The sequence below is a fragment of the Mobula birostris genome, chromosome 8, assembly GCF_030028105.1.
Source record: "Mobula birostris isolate sMobBir1 chromosome 8, sMobBir1.hap1, whole genome shotgun sequence".
NCBI lineage: Eukaryota > Metazoa > Chordata > Chondrichthyes > Myliobatiformes > Myliobatidae > Mobula > Mobula birostris.
The window spans coordinates 41,280,122-41,297,919 of record NC_092377.1 but is presented as its reverse complement, the minus strand read 5'-3'; the positions used below and the strand labels follow the sequence as shown (position 1 = coordinate 41,297,919).

The 17,798-nt window shown below is 42.0% G+C and overlaps 1 protein-coding gene across 5 annotated transcripts in view; it reads right to left on the bottom strand.

Moving 5' to 3' along the window:
• The window catches only part of LOC140201255 (transcriptional-regulating factor 1-like), a 241,606-nt gene that overhangs the window by 158,858 nt on the left and 64,950 nt on the right, over positions 1-17,798 (bottom strand). The window contains exon 1 of one of the 5 annotated variants that reach the window (XM_072265047.1): positions 15,648-15,688. The exons of the other annotated variants lie outside the window; for them this stretch is intronic. The gene's annotated coding sequence lies outside the window, so the exon portion shown is untranslated. Of the gene's footprint in view, positions 1-15,647; positions 15,689-17,798 lie in introns of those variants that run through there. 5 annotated transcript variants of the gene reach the window in all.

The following is a 17,798-nucleotide window of genomic DNA, read 5'->3' as shown; positions in this document are numbered from 1 at the left end:
GTTTCAGTCATACCTACCATGCTCTGTGTAATAAAACTTGACTCGCACGTCTCCTTTAAACTTTTCCTACTCACCTTAAATCCAACCTGGGAACACCGACTTTGACTTTATATCTACCTCTTCTAATTTTATATACCTCTATCAGGTCATCCTTCAATCACTGACACCCCAGAGGACACAATTTAAAAGTTTGTCCAACCTCTTTATAGCTAATACTCTGATCTGGGCAACATCCTGGTGAACCTCTTTTACACCCTCTCAAGTCTCCACATCCTTCTTGTAACACAGTGACCAGAACTACACAAACTGGAGCCTCACTAAAGTGTTGCACAGCTGCAATGTGACTTGCAATTGCTTACTCAGTACCCCAAATGATGAAGGAGAGCATGCCACACCCCTTCCTTATCATGCTTTCTAAGCATATTGCCTCTTGCCAAAACTCCCGTTTATATCACTCCTGCTAAGGGTCCTACCATTTACCGTCCACATTCCTCTTGCACTTGCCCTCCCTAATTGCAACACCTCACTTGTCGGGATTAAAATCCACTTGCCAGTTCTACATCCACACTTCCAACTGATCTGTATCCAACTACATGTAACCCTTGGTTCAGCTGGCAGCCTAATCTAGGGAATGATAGCCCCCGGCCTGACCAAACTTAAGAAATCTTGTTTGGGTGGATGCTGTGCGATGTGTCCTCTGTTTCAAATCAGTATCATGAAATAACAAACAGCACACAATACGCGATTAAACAACTGAGCTTTATAATTCTTAATTTGACTATATGGTTAGTAAAAAAAAACAAAACAAAAAAAAAAGGGCCCATTCTCATGAAACAGTTTAATGCGCAAACATTGGAGCTTACAGTGTTGTCCATCTGTTCCTGTCGTCCTCCTCTGAGCGTAGCTGACCCTCGGACCCTTGTTCCTCAGTCCACTCCGTCCAGTGGTCTACCAACTCTTCCCATTCACGTCCACTCTCTTCATTGCTCCCCGACAAGAGACCGCAAAATCCCTCTCTCAGACACACAAGAAAGAACAACATCCTGCTCATTGGCTAAAATGCCCCATTATTTCTAATCATAACCAAAAACAGAGAAACCATTACCTTAGCCTGAGCAGTGAAATATTACACAGAGGCCATTACATTAGCAATGAAACCTTACAGTGTGTTACATATATATTTTAACAATCTTCCTCATGATCCCCAACTCCACCAATTTTTGTGTCACCTGCAAACTTAATCCAACATAGCAATTTTCAAGAGTACAATGATAACTTATTTTATTAAAAAATGAGAACTAATTTCTCACCCTATGTCCCATGGGAATTAAACTCAGTACCTGATGAAACAGAAGATGTTATTAAAGTGATACAGACAATTATAGATACCAACATGGTGATACGGTCTGAAATAAAAGTGGCATTCTTTCTTGTCTCTTTATCAGCAGCAAGAATTTAATTAACTGATCTGACAGTCAACACCCTTGCACCATTCTGTGACAAAACAGCTTTGGTCTAAAATTAATTATTCTGCACTGTAGTGTGAATATGACAAGTCAATACTGACAAAGAAATGGTGGAAATTATTCACTGGAGGATCATGTCAGAAGGTTCCCACTTTAAATCTCACTCTACAGCATTAAATCTGACATGACACTCCAGTAGATCCTCAATTGGTGCTACGCTGTTAGAGGTAAAAAAACATGGGTGAGACACAAGCTGTGGCCTCCTCTGCTCTCTCAAGTGGGCATCAACAATCCATGGTTATAGCTTGAAAATAATGCAGGAGAGGTATCCCTGATAGCTTGGCTATTATTTGCCTTTCAGTCAAAACCAAGCAGATTATCTTTATAATCATTTAGCTGTTTCTAGGAATTTGGTGTGTACAACTACTTGATTCCTGATTCACAATGCAATGCTTTTCAAAAGTAATTCCTTGACTACAAAGTACTCCAAGACATCCTAAAATTCACATTGCAAACACTGTATTAATGCAAGTTCTTTTCAGATTCTTAGTGTCTTAAGATGTCACTGATGGAGCTGAATTAAATTTGAAGTTACATCCATATCCAGCTTCAAATATCCCAATTCTCTGAAGCAAAAATAACTTGAACTTCTACAAATGGCCCTCTGAATAGCCTGTTGTGAGAAACACAACATTACACCAGGGATACAAATGGACAAATGTATTTTCTTCATGTGAAAATAGTCATTTGTACACAATCATAATAAGCAGCAGAGATTCCAGAACTGATCCATAGAGAACACTCAAAAAATGCTGCACAAACTCAGCAAGTCAGGTACAGCATCTATGGAAAAGAGTAAACAGACCAACACCTTTCATCAGATCAGGAACATAGAACACTCATTTTCTTTTCCTTCTCTATTTTTGTCCAAGAACAAGTTTTGCTTATTTGCTGACAGAATTTGTGTGCAAATTTCTTTTGCTCGCTTTAATGTTAATATAGTAACGTAGTTCAAAGTATAAAGAAAACTGAAAAGATTTAAAGGTTTCACTCTCAGGTGAATGGAATCTAAATGTTGACTAAAACAAGCACTATGGCATTATTTCAATGGAGATTTATTTGTCAGGAAGATAATTCAACAAATATTAACAGCTTACATGCAGTTTCCTGATCCATTTGAATACTCAACTGCTAAACTGTCAGGGGAAAGTAGCTTTTTATTAAAGACCCAAGCATGTCTGTTTTCTTGTATATAACTTTGTTTTGTTTTGTTATTGAATGGCAATTTGTTTTGTACTATGGCCTCTTGTCCCTTATTACCTATGAAGGAAGCTGGAATCATTTCTACGACTATCTCTACAGTGGCACTAAACTCCAAGGTAAAAACATAAGGCAAATACATTAACATACAAACACAATTCAAGCAGAAACAAAATTATTTCATGGTTAATTTACATACCAAACTGAAGGAAAATAGCCAACATCCTAAATAACTTCATAAACACTGAATTTACCTGCCCAATATCTTCAGAAATCTCAGGGCACGTACTAACAAGATCTCTTTTTCCCTTAACACTTGGTGTCCTAGAATTTATCATATATTTATTGCCTTATTTGCTTCTTTAAAATCACCTCAAAATTGTTCTCCCACTTTCTCTTAGAACAAAGGACTAATGTGCTGTGAGGTTCATTTTGCACATTGTTACATTCCATGAATATCATATCAAATGCATAAAGGCGACTGTCACCTCCGCAAAAAATTGTCAGGCTCGACTAGTACACTGCACTCAATAAACAAACATATAGTGAGGGGCACAACTTAATACCATCCTTCAGCATTTTTAAATATTTTGCTTAATGTTGGTCTGATTAGTCAAAAGGCACAGTCTATCCCTCTTTTTTCCCCAAAGGACGGTGCCATCCTGTTATCTTTCAGTTTGCTGGAACCACTGAAAAAAATAACCTGAACTTGTCTTTCCTCTCTGGGATAAATCTGGTAATTAAGCTCTGTTAAGTAATGCTGGATTCCTTCAATGTCCACTCTTGTGTCACTGGAGGTATGTTACATTCTTCCTCCTTGATGCCAATTCTGCATTATCCTTGAATTCTGAGAAGGCAAGGGATGTGTTTGAATTATACACCAAGCTTCTGCCTCCAAACACCCTCTTCCATTTTAGTTTCACTTAACTTTCTAATCCTCATCCCGTTTAACAATTAAAGAAGTGTTTTTGACTTGTCTACCAGTATTTTCCTCATTCGCCCTGTTTGCTTCCATAATGCTTTTCTTAATTTTAACCCTGTGGGTTTTACGTTATTCTTGACTTTTTGCAGTGTTATTCTCAACGTTTCATGTCAACTTCCCTATCTCACCGTATCCTACTCTGAATATTACTCAGCATATGCAAAGCTCTCATTTTGTGTGTCTTCTGTAAGCATAATTGGCCTGAATTTCCATATTCACCTCCGCAGATTTCCCCCCCAAGCTCCCTCACTGGTTTAGTTTCATGTGGCTATTCAAGCCCAAGTAGCCAAATTCTATATTAGACTGATGACACCAGCTATTTACAGGTTTAAAACTTCTACTCTGGATTTACTTTCTTCTAAAAACATATCCAATCTAACTGAAGCAGGGCCACAGCTTCCAAACTACTCTCCTGTAACCATTGTTCACACATGCCCAAGTTTCTTTCTTCAAGCTTCCCTCAGTGAACTAGCCACTTAGCAGCTTGAAAGATTCCCCTTGTGTCTGTGCACAACTACACATCGATTTAATAAAGCACAAATGTGGCAGATGGCTTTAACTAGTGCATTCACATTAGGGGGGGGAGAGGGAGAGAGAACAACGTGCATGTCTAGACAACAGCAAATGCGCTGACAACAGATCACTACGTAGTGCTAAAAGTGGTGGGGGTGGTCAATGCTCTAAGAGAAATAGATCCATACATTACACTTTCACCCCCTTTAGATGAATGCAACATAAAACTGTATATGCACAAAACATTCAATTTCCCTTTCATAAACCCATATTCCAAATAAACATCCTTTCACAATAACAGTCTATAACTAACTTCACAATCCTTAAGGTTCAGTCTTAGAAATACAGCATGGTAGTAGGCCCTTCTGGCTCAATGAGCCTGTGATGCTCAATTACACCATGTGACCAATTAACCTGCTAACCTGCATGTCTTTGGAACGTGGGAGGAAACTGGAGCACCCGGAGAAACTTCACGTACGGAATGTTTCCTTGCAACGGGAACTGAACCAGGGTGGCTGGCACTGTAATAGAGATACACTAATTGCTGCACCCCATGCCATTTTCTGCCAAATTCAACTCAGATAGTTCAATTTTTTAGGTCTTTGGAGCATAATGAACTTCTTTACAGTTCGGTTTCTTAAAATGCTCTTCTCCCTTCCAAAAATGCTATCAGTTTTCCACATCTGTCAACTTTGCGAAGATCCTCCCAACAAAACCAACAAATCACCCTACAAGATCTTTGGCCCATCCAATCTCCACAGATCCACATCTTCCTCAGAGCAGATGACAATGTCTGAAGAACCCAAAAGCTTCCCTCCCTCAATTTCATCAGCCACACATTCATTCACACTAAACTGCTATTTCTGTACTTATGGCAGTTTGTGGTAAAGCTCTTTAATCTCCACCCTTACTCTCTGAAATCTAACCACAGGACCTCTTTTTCAAGCTATCACTGGCACATATAATGACAATATCTAGCTTTTCATCCTCTTTCCTACACCATGCTATGCAGCCAGTGAAATCCCTAACATTGGCCCCACTGGAAGCAATATCCAATCTTGAAATTAAATGTATAATCACACATACTCCCTCTTCACCCCTAAACCTTGAATGCCCAATGTCAAGGCTCTCTTATCCTGTGTACCCTCACTACTGATAGTTGAGTCAACCATGAAGCTATGGATCAGATTCATCCTGAGGAACCATCACCTTCTCCACTACTGAGAGGTGAAAATCCTTGAATCCAGAATGCACCCAGGGGATTCTGCATTATTTGTTAGGCCGTGATCTGCCTTGCAATTCTCTCTTCCCTCTCCTGCCCATAGGCAAGCTATGGGGAGACCATCCCTTCAAACTTATTTTGCCGTATTGCTCAGCCTGTTTGTGAGTGAACCCCACCTGCTGCTTAATATCTGAAAGTCTAAAAGGATATTTTCTGAACCTGTAACCATGCCACATGGCACAGGACGTACAATACTAAGACCAAGAAAGCCTGCATGCTTTTATTCATCAGCAAAAGAACTAAAGATCCAATTACGTTCTCAGATCAACACCTGGTTAAGCAATGAACAGCCAAACTGGTTTATTTAATTAACTATTATTGAACTCTAACCTCATTTATTGAAACATTTTTAAACTCCATACAGAACTTCCTGTTTTCTGTAAATTACATTATTATTGATTGTTCACAATGATTATTGCTTTTAGATCATAACCCCTTAAACCATTTTATCACGTCACTAACTCTTGTCTGAACTGTACAATGATAGGTAGAAAGTTCAAGAGACAACACATGTAATTGCTTGACAAGCTTGCTTTGGAGATTAAAAACTCACTCCATGGGAGATTACAGGAAAAGCACTATTGTTTCAAAACATTAAAATTAAAGTCCTACTTGAAAGCATAAACAATTTGCTGATGACACTGGTAAGTATGTATCATCTACTTCTACACAATAGTCCCCTTTTGATTTTAGTCTTGCAATGGAGGAATTCAGAGGCATTTAAAAATAGCACTGCAATTCAAATAGTACCACAATGCAAGTAAGCAATTAGAGTAATCCACATTTTGAAAAGTCTGATCTTCAAGTGAAGCCAATGTGAAAATGCTACTGAAACATTAACTGAACCCTATTTTGTATACAAGATAAACAAGAAAAAGCTTTTGATCATTAAAATTAACTATCACCCCCATATGCTGAGTCAACTAAAGTACTTCTTCTTCTTCTTCGGTTGTCTATCGATTTCGATGTTGACTGTGCCGAGAGTTTAGTCTCTGCAGGCACGTTTATGGGCCACAAGACCAGCACTGGATTGGCACTGTCTCCCACATCAGTTGCATTTATGTTTTGACTGGTCTAGCACCGAATGTCTGCATTCATGACCTGCTTCATATTTCTTCTGCCTTTTCTCCTCGATGGCTGGGATTGACTTCTTGACAATGCAGTGCCAACTTCTGTCCAAAGCATCTTTCTCCCAGGTGTTGACATTCACGTCAGTGTTCTTCATGTGGCGCTTGAGCACATCTTTGTAGAGCAGCTTCTGACCACCGTGCTTCCTCTTTCCTTCATGTAGATCACCATAGAAAACAGCTTTGGGTAAACAATCATCACTCATTCTTGTGACATGACCAGTCCAACGCAGCTGAGAAGCTGTGATGAGCGATTCTACGCTGACTGTCCCAGCACGTTTGAGCACCTCCACATCAGGTACCCTCTCTTGCCAATTGATCTGTAATATTTGGCGTAAATGCCTGTGTTGTGTCTTGGTCAATTTCTTGATGTGCTTCTGATACAATATCATCTTTTCAGTTGAATAAAGCAGAGACGGTACAACAGCTGTGTTATACACTTTGACCTTGGTTGCCATTTTAATATCGTGGTAAGACCAAAGTCGCTTCTGCAAAGCACTGTATCTGATTGAATTCTGTATCTGATTGAATTCTCTTCTCAACTTCCAGATCTGATGAGTTGGTGTTGGTCACAGCGCTTCCTATGTGAAAGAGTCAGAACATTTCAGCGCTACCCCACTGACCGATATGACTGGTGGTTGGGTCTCACTGGGTCTACACAAAGGAGGAGGCTGGTACAGAAGTTCGGTTTTGGAGACATTGATTCTTAGGCCAAAAAGAGTGGCAGCAAACGAGAAGCGATCTACAATTTCTTGAATCACATTAACATCAGTAACAACCAGGGCTGAGTCGTCTGCATACAGAAGCTCTCTGACACATATCTCTCTTGATTTGGTTGGTTGCTTTGAGTCTTGACAGGTTGAACAATTTTCCACCTGAGCAAGTCCTGATGTACACACCTTTGTCCAAATTATGGTCCATTATTTCCAAAACTGCAGCAAGATACAGTGTGAACAAAGTTGGAGCAAGAAATGCATCCCTGTTTTACCCCGTGGTTGACGGTGAAGGATTAGCTGACGTCTCCTCCAATAGATACTTTGCCAGACATGTTCTCAAGAAACAACTTGATCATCTTAACCAGCCTATCTGGACAGCCATAAGTTTTGAGCACTTCCCAGAGTGTTTCTCTGTCCACCGTATCAAATGCTTGTGAGAAATCAGCAAAGACAATGTACAACGGTTGCTGCTGTTCTACCACCTTCTCCTGGAGTTGCCTCAAAGTAAAAATCATGTCAGTAGTTGCCCCTCCAGCCCTAAAGCCACATGAGCTTTCAGGAAGCACATCTTCTGAGATGATCTTGAGCCAGTTGAGCAGTATCTTCGCCATAATCTTGCCAGCTGTGGACAGAAGGGAGATTCCTCGGTGATTTCCACAAACACTACAGTCGCCTAAAATACAGAGACTAGTGGAACAACAAGAATGATCACAACAACATTGATATTTTTACCTATTATATCCTTTGAAGATTAACATTACAATTAAATTTAATAAAGGAATCAGAGAAGTTAAGCAATTTTGAATAAGAAAACTAAGAGAAAACCTTAAAAGATTGAGTATCTTTTCTACAGCTTCTTTCCTCTCAATCTGTCTCAGCCTTGAATCTAGTTTTCTTCAATACAGACAAAGCACAAAAATCTACCCAAAAAAATCTGTAAACATTATTAACCACAGTTGATTTCCCTTGCAGGACCAATTTTCTTTCTCCTCCCCCCCAATCATTTTACTATAGTTTTATCAGTTAATCAGAGCCAACTGAATGCTAAATGCTGTACGGTTTATGTTTAAAAACAACAAAACTACTTTTGAAATCCACGTTGAGACTCTTCAGTGCATGTGGATGAAAGTGGCCCAACATTTGCTTTCCATTTTATGCTGACTGAGCTAATCTTTGAAGAAGTAACACCAGGGTACAACTTAAGTAGCTTTCTTGTGTGAATCAAATTTTTAAAAAAGGCTGCAACTCTTGCAAATCAGAAGTAATAAAAGAAAGTTCTGGAAAAATTTGGGTTAGCAGGATTTGTGGGAAGAGAAAGAGTTAATATTTCAGGTCCATGACCCTTTATCTAATGAAGGGGTTTCAACCTGAAAATTTAAACTGTTTCTCTTCCCATAGATGTTGCTTGTCATGCTGTGTAATGCCAACAGACCCTATTGTTATCTTTCACGTAGTCAGAATTGGTTGCATTTCAACCTTACTCCTTTATAGTTAAGAATCACCATCACCGGGGAATAAAAACAAAGAGGTATTTGGTTTATCTTTCCTCTGAACTGTCCAATTAAAATCATTATCAGGAGGTATCAAGTGTAAAAGTAAAAGCTCATTTCCACACAATTAAAAAGTAAGTAACTATGATCAAGATAACTACTAAATATAAGACCATAAGATACAGGAGCAGAATTAGGTCATTTAGCCCATTGAGTCTGCTCTGCCATTTTATCATGGCTGATCCATTTTTCCTTCAGGCCAAGATAAACAAAGTAAGATAGAATCCACCATACTTCCAAATAGCATCTGCTCAAAAATCTAGGGTGAAAATAAAAATTAAGCCTCTATGAAATGTTTTAAGAGGAAGCGGAAGCGAGGCAAGCGGGCAGGGGTCCGTGCCAGGCAAAAAGCAAACCCTAGCTGGCCGGCTCTCCCGTCCATTCTGCTCTCCAATGTCCACTCCCTGGACAACAAATTGAACTACATCCGACTCCAACAAAATACTCGGCAGGAGTACAGAGTCTGCTGTGCATATGTTTCCACAGAAACGTGGCTCACCAATGGAATCCCAGACGCCGCCATTCAGCTGGACAGTCTCATCTTGTTTCGAGCGGACAGAGATGCAGCTCTTTCCGGTAAGACTCGTGGAGGCGGCTTGCGTGTTCACATCAATACAGAATGGTGCAAGAACTCTGTGCTGGTTTCCAGATACTGCTCATCGCTGATGGAGTTTGTGACTGTTAGGTGCAGGCCATTTTATTTGCCACAGGATTTCACCACTGTCCTTATAGTTGGTGTCTACATTCCCCCGGCACTAATGCTAAGGAGGTGCTCTGTGAACTGTATGGGGCTATTAGCAAACTGCAGAACACACAACCTGATGGACTGTTTATTGTCGCTGGAGATTTTAACCATGCGAACCTTAAGTCAGTGCTCCACAAATTCCATCATTATGTGGACTTTGCAACGAGAGGGAAGAACGCGTTGGACCTTGTTTACACAAACATTCTCGATGCATACCGGCAGAGCCCCGCCCCCACCTCAGTTACTCAGACCATATCTCTGTTATGCTAATCCCAGCATACAGACCACTCGTCAGGCACTCCAGACCAGTTCAGAAGCAGGTGAAAACCTGGCCAGCAGCAGCCGTCCCTGCTCTTCAAGACTGCTTTGTGCACACTGACTGGCACATGTTCAGGGAGGCTGCAACCGATGGCGACTCTACCAACTTAGAGGAGTACACGGCATCAGTGACTAGCTACATCAGCAAGCGCATCGATGACGTCACTGTGGCTAAGACTATCACTACACGCGCTAACCAGAAGCCATGGATGACCGTGCGCTGCTGAGGACCCGTGACTCCGCCTTCAGAGCAGGCGACAAGGCAGCCCTACCAACAGCGAGGGCCAAACTGTCCCGGGCCATCAGAGAGGCAAAGCATGCACAAGCCCAGCGAATCCACAGCCACTTCCAGGACAGCAGTGACACGCGGCGCATATGGAAGGGCATTCAGGACATCATCAACTACAAAACAACACCACCTGCCTGTGCTGGTGATGCCTCCCTCCCAGATGCGTTGAATAACTTCTACGCTCATTTTGAGGCAGAAAGTGATGTGGCAGCGAGGAAGACCCCCCCCCCCGCAAAACGACCAGGTGCTGTGTCTTACCATGACCGATGTGAGGAGAACCCTGTGCAGGGTCAACCTACGGAAGGCTGCTGGACCAGACAATATTCCTGGCAGAGTGCTTAGAGGATGCGCAGACCAGCTAGCTGAGATTCTCACTGACATCTTCAACATCTCCCTGAGCAGCACCGTCGTTCCTACGTGCTTCAAGGCTGCCACCATCATCCCCGTGCCGAAGTCGTCTTTGGTGTCCTGCCTCAACGCCTACCGTTCCGTCACACTCACATCCATCATCATGAGGTGTTTTGAGAGGCTCGTCATGAGACAGATTAAGACCCTGCTGCCCCCCTCACTGGACCCCCTGCAGTTCGCGTGCCATCCCAACCCTTCAACAGACGACGCCATTGCCATCACCCTCCACCTGGCCCTAACCCACCTGAACAAAAAAGACACATACGTTCGAATGCTGTTCATAGACTTCAGTTCAGTATTCAACACAAGCATTCCTCAGAAACTGACTGGAAAGCTGAGCCTACTGGGCCTGAACACCTCCCTTTGCAACTGGATCCTAGACTTCCTGACTGGGAGACCTCAGTCAGTCCGGATTGGAAGCAGCATCTTCAACACCAACATACTGAGCACAGGGGCCCCCCAGGGCTATGTGCTCAGTCCACTGCTGTTCACTCTGCTGACCCACGACTGTGCTGCAACACACAGCTCAAACCACATCATCAAGTTTGCTGATGACACGACCGTGGTGGGTCTCATCAGCAAGAACGATGAGCCAGCATACAGAGAGGAGGTGCAGTGGCTAACAGACTGGTGCAGGGCCAACAACCTGTCTCAATGTGAACAAAACAAAATAGATGGTTGTTGACTTCAGGAGGACACAGAACGACCACTCTCTGCTGAACACTGACAACTCTTCCATAGAGATCATTAAGAGCACCAAATTTCTTGGTGTTCACCTGGCGGAGAATCTCACCTAGTCCCTCAACACCAGCTCCAAAGCAAAGAAAGCCCAGCAGCATCTCTACTTTCTATGAAGGCTGAGAAAAGTCCATCTCCCACCCCCCATCCTCACCACATTCTACAGAGGTTTTATTGACAGCATCCTGAGCAGCTGCACCACTGCCTGGTTTGGAAATTGCACCATCTCAGATCACAAGACCCTGTAGCGGTTAGTGAGGTCAGCTGAGAAGATCATCGGGGTCTCTCTTCCCGCCATTACAGACATTTACATCACACGCTGCATCCATAAAGCAAACAGCATTATGAAGGACCGCACACACCCCTCATACAAACTCTCTCCTTCTTGCCATCTGGCAAAAGGCAACAAAGTATTTGGGCTCTCACATCCAGACTATGTAACAGTTTCTTTCCCCTAGCTATCAGACTCCTCAATACCCAGAGCCTGGACTAATACCAACCTATTGCCCTCTACTGTGCATATTTTCTTGTTTATTATTTACTGTAATGCCTGCACTGTTTTGTGCACTTTATGCAGCCCTGGGTCGGTCTGTAGTCTGGTGTAGTTTTGTGTTGTTTTACGTAGTTCAGTGTAGATTTTGCATTGTTCATGTAGCACCATGGTCCTGAAAAACATTGTCTCGTTTTTACTGTGCACTGTACCAGCAGTTATGGTCGAAGTGACAATAAAAAGTGACTTTACTTGATACACACACAGATCCAAAAGGACATTCCAGTACAGAATCTAACCACTGACAACAACATTCAATGCAAACAATGGCAAATTTTTCTTGTACGTATTCTTGGCAGCTACAACAAAAAAAAAACCACAATTGGCATTAAACAACTCGTTAAACAAGGTAATATTCTGCTTCTGATACTTCCATAATTCTGGATTAATTTCATCACATCAATACATTGTCAGTGTGAAAACACTGCAATTAGCTTTGCTAACTGTGTTTGAGGAGCAGCATAAATTATCCCTGAAATTATGGTATTTGGGAATTTGAACAGTCATTTGCAGAGCATGACTTCAATGTACACCTCAATAAAAGGAAATGATCCAAAAGCCCATTCATATACAAGAAAATGAAAGATGTTCAGTATATTACACTGTCTTTCACATCCCCATGATGTCAAAAAGCACCCAGAGCCAGCCACGAAAAATGTTACTTCATACACAGAAGTTGCATCCAATACATGTAGCATGATCTCATTCACAAATGGAACAGAACTGGAGCAGATGTTTGGGGGTTAGTTCTGCTTACAACTCACGTTTGTACAATAAAGATTCTTAATAGAACATTAGAAACAAAAGCAGGAGTTGGCCATTGAGCTAGTTCTTCCAGAAATATCACAGAAGTCTCGACCATTTTACACCCAAAACCCAGAGACTACTCCAAGGCTTATTCATTCCTGCCTTCAGTTAATTCAAAAACTGAGCATCTAAGTCTGCTGGAACTTAAGAATTCCAAAGGTAAGTACCCATGCATTTTAAAGGAATTTTCCATCTCAGTACAAACTAAGTAGCAAATAAAGAGAAATTGAACAATTTCTTTGGCACTCTCATCAAAACCTTCACAGAAATGGACAGAAGAACCACAGGCATGGCTCTTTGTCTTTCTCTATGCCCCTATTTAAAAAGCCCAGAATCCTGTAAATATTTAGTATCTCAAGGTGCCTGATACCTTGAATGAACAGTACAAATACCCCTAGACTTTGAGGTTTTTAACTTGAACACTATTTTTGAGAATTGTGTGTTCTATAGTTGCCTCTGCTATTTTTTTTCCTACTAGAACACCACACCACTCATTCTCACCACAAAATTTTGTCTGGCACATATCCACCAGCTTCCCTCACAACCCTTCCATGCCAAATGAAATCCATTTCTATCCTCCTCACAATTCTTTATGCTTCAGGATTTATAACATCTGCAGCTTTGGAAATTGTACAGTTGATGTCATTCAGATAAAGAAACAAAGCAGCCTAATGCTTGGGGAACTCCAGTCTATATTTCTCCACAGTCCAAAAAAGAATCTTCCACAATGACTGTTTGGCCAATTTTCTCCTTTCCCTCCAAAACACAGCAATCAGAGAGAGACTTGGCTTGATCTCATTGAGGATTGATTTGTTTGTTCTGTGAGAAGTCCACAGAACGTGTAGTATTTTTCTCCTGCACCACAGTCCAAAGGTGTCCATATGCTTCCTATCCTCCTTCTTTACCATCCAACTTTTGCATCCATATAATGTCATTCAGAAACATCATCACTTGCACATCGAATCTTTGTATGTAGAGAGAAGATCTTCTTTAATCCTTCATGGCTGCTCTGCCAATGGTGATTCTTCATTGGAATTTGCAACTGCTTACCGCTTCGGAGTTAATCATTGAGCCAAGTAAGTTGAAACTGTCAATCACCTCTATTTCTTCTCCAAATAGACTGAAATTCGCTGTGGTGCCAGTAGTCATAATTTTAGTCTTCTTCAGGTTAAGGTGCAGACCATCTTGAGGCCATGTCCTTGATGTTGGTTAGCAGTTGCTTCAGGTGTTCCTCATTTCCAGCCAGTGTTATCCTGACATCAGTATAATGAAGGTTATTGATGATTCTGCCACCAAATCTCACCCCTCAATTCTCAGAATCAGGTTTACTATCACCAGCACGTCGTGAAATTTGTTAATTTACCCAGAGCAGTTCAATGCAATACATAATACGGAAGAAAAATAATAAGTAAATCAATTACAGCATATGTATATTAAATAGATTAAAAATCATGCAAAAACAGAAATCTACATTAAAAAAGTGAGGTAACGTTCAAGGGTTCAATGACCATTTAGGAATCAGATGGCAGAGGGGAAGAAGCTGTTCCTGAATTGCTGTGTGTGTGCCTTCAGGCTTCTATACCTCCTACCTGATGGTAACAGAAAGGCATCCATTATTAAGGACCTCCAGCACCCAGGGCATGCCCTTTTCTCACTGAGACACTGCTCCTTGAAGATATTCTGGGTACTTCGTAGGCTTGTACCCAAGATGGAGCTGACTAAATTTAGAACCCTCTGAAGCTTCTTTCGGTCCCATGCAGTAGCACTCACCACCCCGCCCCACTATACCAGACAGCAGCCTGTCAGAATGCTTTCCACTGTACACCTATAGAAATTTTTGCATGTATTTGTTGACATACCAAATCTCTTCAAACTCCTTATGAAGTATAACTGATATCGATGCAGTTATAAAGAAGATATGTTGGGACCAGATTAGGTCTTCCGAGATCTTGACAGCCAGGAACTCCTCGTAAGCTTCTCTGAAGATTTGTTCGGCGTACAAATTAAACAGGCAGGGGGTGAGAATACAGCCTTGTCATACCCTTTTATGAATGCCGAACCATTCTGTTTCTCCTTCTTTCATTCAAACTGCTGTTTCTTGATTAATGTAAAGATTGTGCATAAGGACGATCGTTAAGACAGCCACGTGTCTTAATGTGATCCATAGTTTGTCAAGGCTGATGCACTTGAAGGCCTTGCTATAGCAAATAAACCACAAATAGATGTCCTTTTGGTATTCTTTTTCTTCTTGAGAATCCATCTGATATCTTTAATGATATCTGTTGCTCCCCTTCCTTCCCTGAAACCTGCCTGCACCTCAGGAAGCTCCCACTCTAAATAAAAGTTGAAGCTTTTCTGAATGATCTTTAGTAAAACCTTGCTGAGTGAGGAATGAGGGCAATTGTACAATGATCTTCGCACTCTGTCAGATCACCTTTCTTCAATATTGGTAAAAACATGGATTTTCTCCATTCTCTTGGCCATAATGTTGTCTTCCAGATCAGCTAATAGAGTGGCATCTATTTTGCAATAGCTGGGTCTGATTGCTGTAGAATTTCAATTGAAATTCCATCAATGCCAGATACTTTGTTCTTTGGTGGGGCTTTTAATGCTGCTTCAGCTTCTTCCTTCATCACTGTCAGCTCCTGATTGTAAAATATAGGATGATACTCCTGATCTAGTTGGTCTTTCTGGTATAATGACTGACAGTATTCCTTCCATTATCGTTTCATCTTCTCAGATTTATTGAGCATGGCACCTTGTGCATCTTTCAGCATTCCCATGCGAGGCTGGAATTGACTCTTCAGTCTTGTAGCTTTAAGACTGATCCGTCTTTTTTAAAAATTTTCCATTTCTACTTCTTAACACGTCATTGTAGTAGTTTTCTTTGTCTTACCTCATATAACGTTGGAAAGCTCGACTGCGAACTGCAACTGCTACCTTTTTTCCCTTAGCTTTGGCTTTTCATCTTTCCTGTGTGATTTTCAGTTTCTTCCTGCATCCATTTTGGTCTCTTCTGCATTTTCAACTTAGGCAGAGTCTTTTCACATTCTTCATGTACAACATTTTTGATACTTTCCCACAAGTCCTCTGGCATCCTCTCGGTTGTGCCTACAATAGCAAAACAATTGTTCAGGCCATCTTTGAATTCTGGTGGAATACTTTGAAGATCATATTTTGGTACTCTGGTGAAAGGCTTGTGCTTCCTCGACCTTACTTTGAGGTTGCATAGTAGTTGGTGGTCTGAGCCACAGTCAGCTCCCGGTTTTGTTTTTGTCAACATCATAGAACTTCTCCATCATTGACTTCTGCAGATAGAATCTATTTAGTTTCTGTGTAATCTGTTGAGAGAGGTCCAAGTGTACAGTCTGCGCTTATGTCATTGGAAAAACATGTCTGAACATAGAACCACACTGCATATAACTCATCTATGAAAATGAATAAACAGTCGATGTTTTGGGCCGAGACCCTTGATCAGGACTGGAAAGGAAGGCAGAAGATGCCAGAACAAGGTAGGAGGAGGGTAAGGAGGACAAGCCTGGAAGGTGATAGGTGATGCCAGGTGGGTGGGGGAAGGAGATGAAATAAGAGCTGGGAGGTGAAAAATGGAAAAGATAAAGAGCAGGCAAAGAAGAAAACTGATAGAAGAGGGGAATGGATCATAGGAGAAAGGGAAGGAACACGAGGCTCAGGTGGTAGGCAGATGAGGAGATGAGATAAGAGGCCAGAGTGGGGAAATGAAGAATAGGGAAGACAGAGAAGGAAAAAATACTGCAAGTTGGAGAAATGAACATTCATGGAGGCTACTTAGCAGGAATATGAGGTATTGCTTTCCAACCTGAGAGTGGCCTTATTGTGGTAGAAGAGGAGGCTACAGACACACACGGTGGAACAGGACTGGGGACAGGAATTGACGTGGTTGGCCACTGGGAAATTCTGCTTTTGTGGACAGAGCAGAAGTGCTTGACGACTTAGTCCCCTAAACTACATCCCCTAATCTTGCTAATGTAGAGGAAGCAGCATCAGGAACACCGGATACAGCAGAAAACCCCAACAGATTCACAGGTGTAGTCCACCTCACAAGACTGTTTGGGGCTCTGAATGGAGGTGAATGGCTAGGTGTAGCACTTCTTCTGCCTGCAGAGATAAGTGCCCAGAGGGAGATTAGTGGGGACAGACAAATGGATAAGGGAATGACAGAGAGAGTTGGGCGGGGGGTAGGTAAAGATGTGTTTGATGGCAGGGTCCCATTGCAGGTGGCAGAAGTTTCAGAGAATGATGTGTTGGATGCAGCGGTTCATGGAGTGATCAGTGAGGATAAGAGCAACTGTATCCCTGTTACGGCAACGGGAAGATGGGGTGAGCACAGATATCTGGAAGATGTAGTGAGGGTAACATCATTGGTAGAGAAAAGGAAATCCAATTATTTGATGGGAGACGACATCGCTGATGTCCTGGAAAGCCTCACCCTGAGAATAGATAAGGCAGTTTGAAGGAACTGAGAAGAGGGAACAGCATTTTTACAGGAGATAGGGTGGGAAGACAGTCAAGATAGCTGTAGAGTTCAGTAGGGTTATAAAAGATATTGGTAGACAGTTTACCTCCAGAGATGGAGAAAGAGAGATCGAGAAAGGAGACAGAGGTGCCAGAAAAGAACCAAGTGAATATAAGGGCAGGGTGGAAGTAGGAGGCAAAGGATGACATTGGCAAGCTCACCATAGGTTCATAAAACAGCACCAATGCAGTCATCAATGTAGCACAGAAAGAGCTGGGGAGCAGTCTCAGGCAAGCCTGGAAAATGCAGCGCTCTAGCACAGGGGTCCCCAACTTTTTTTGCACTGCGGACCGGTTTAATATTGACAATATTCTTGCGGACCCCCTGACCCGGGAGGTGGGGGGGGGGGGGGGGGTGGTAGAGTTGCCAGCGGACAAGAGTAGCAGTCAAATACGTTGTGTTTACCCCGAGAAAGACTACAATGACCATGAAGCCTTGTGCGTGCACCAGTGCACATGCGTGTACGTGCCAACTCTTTTTCCTGCAAATCCT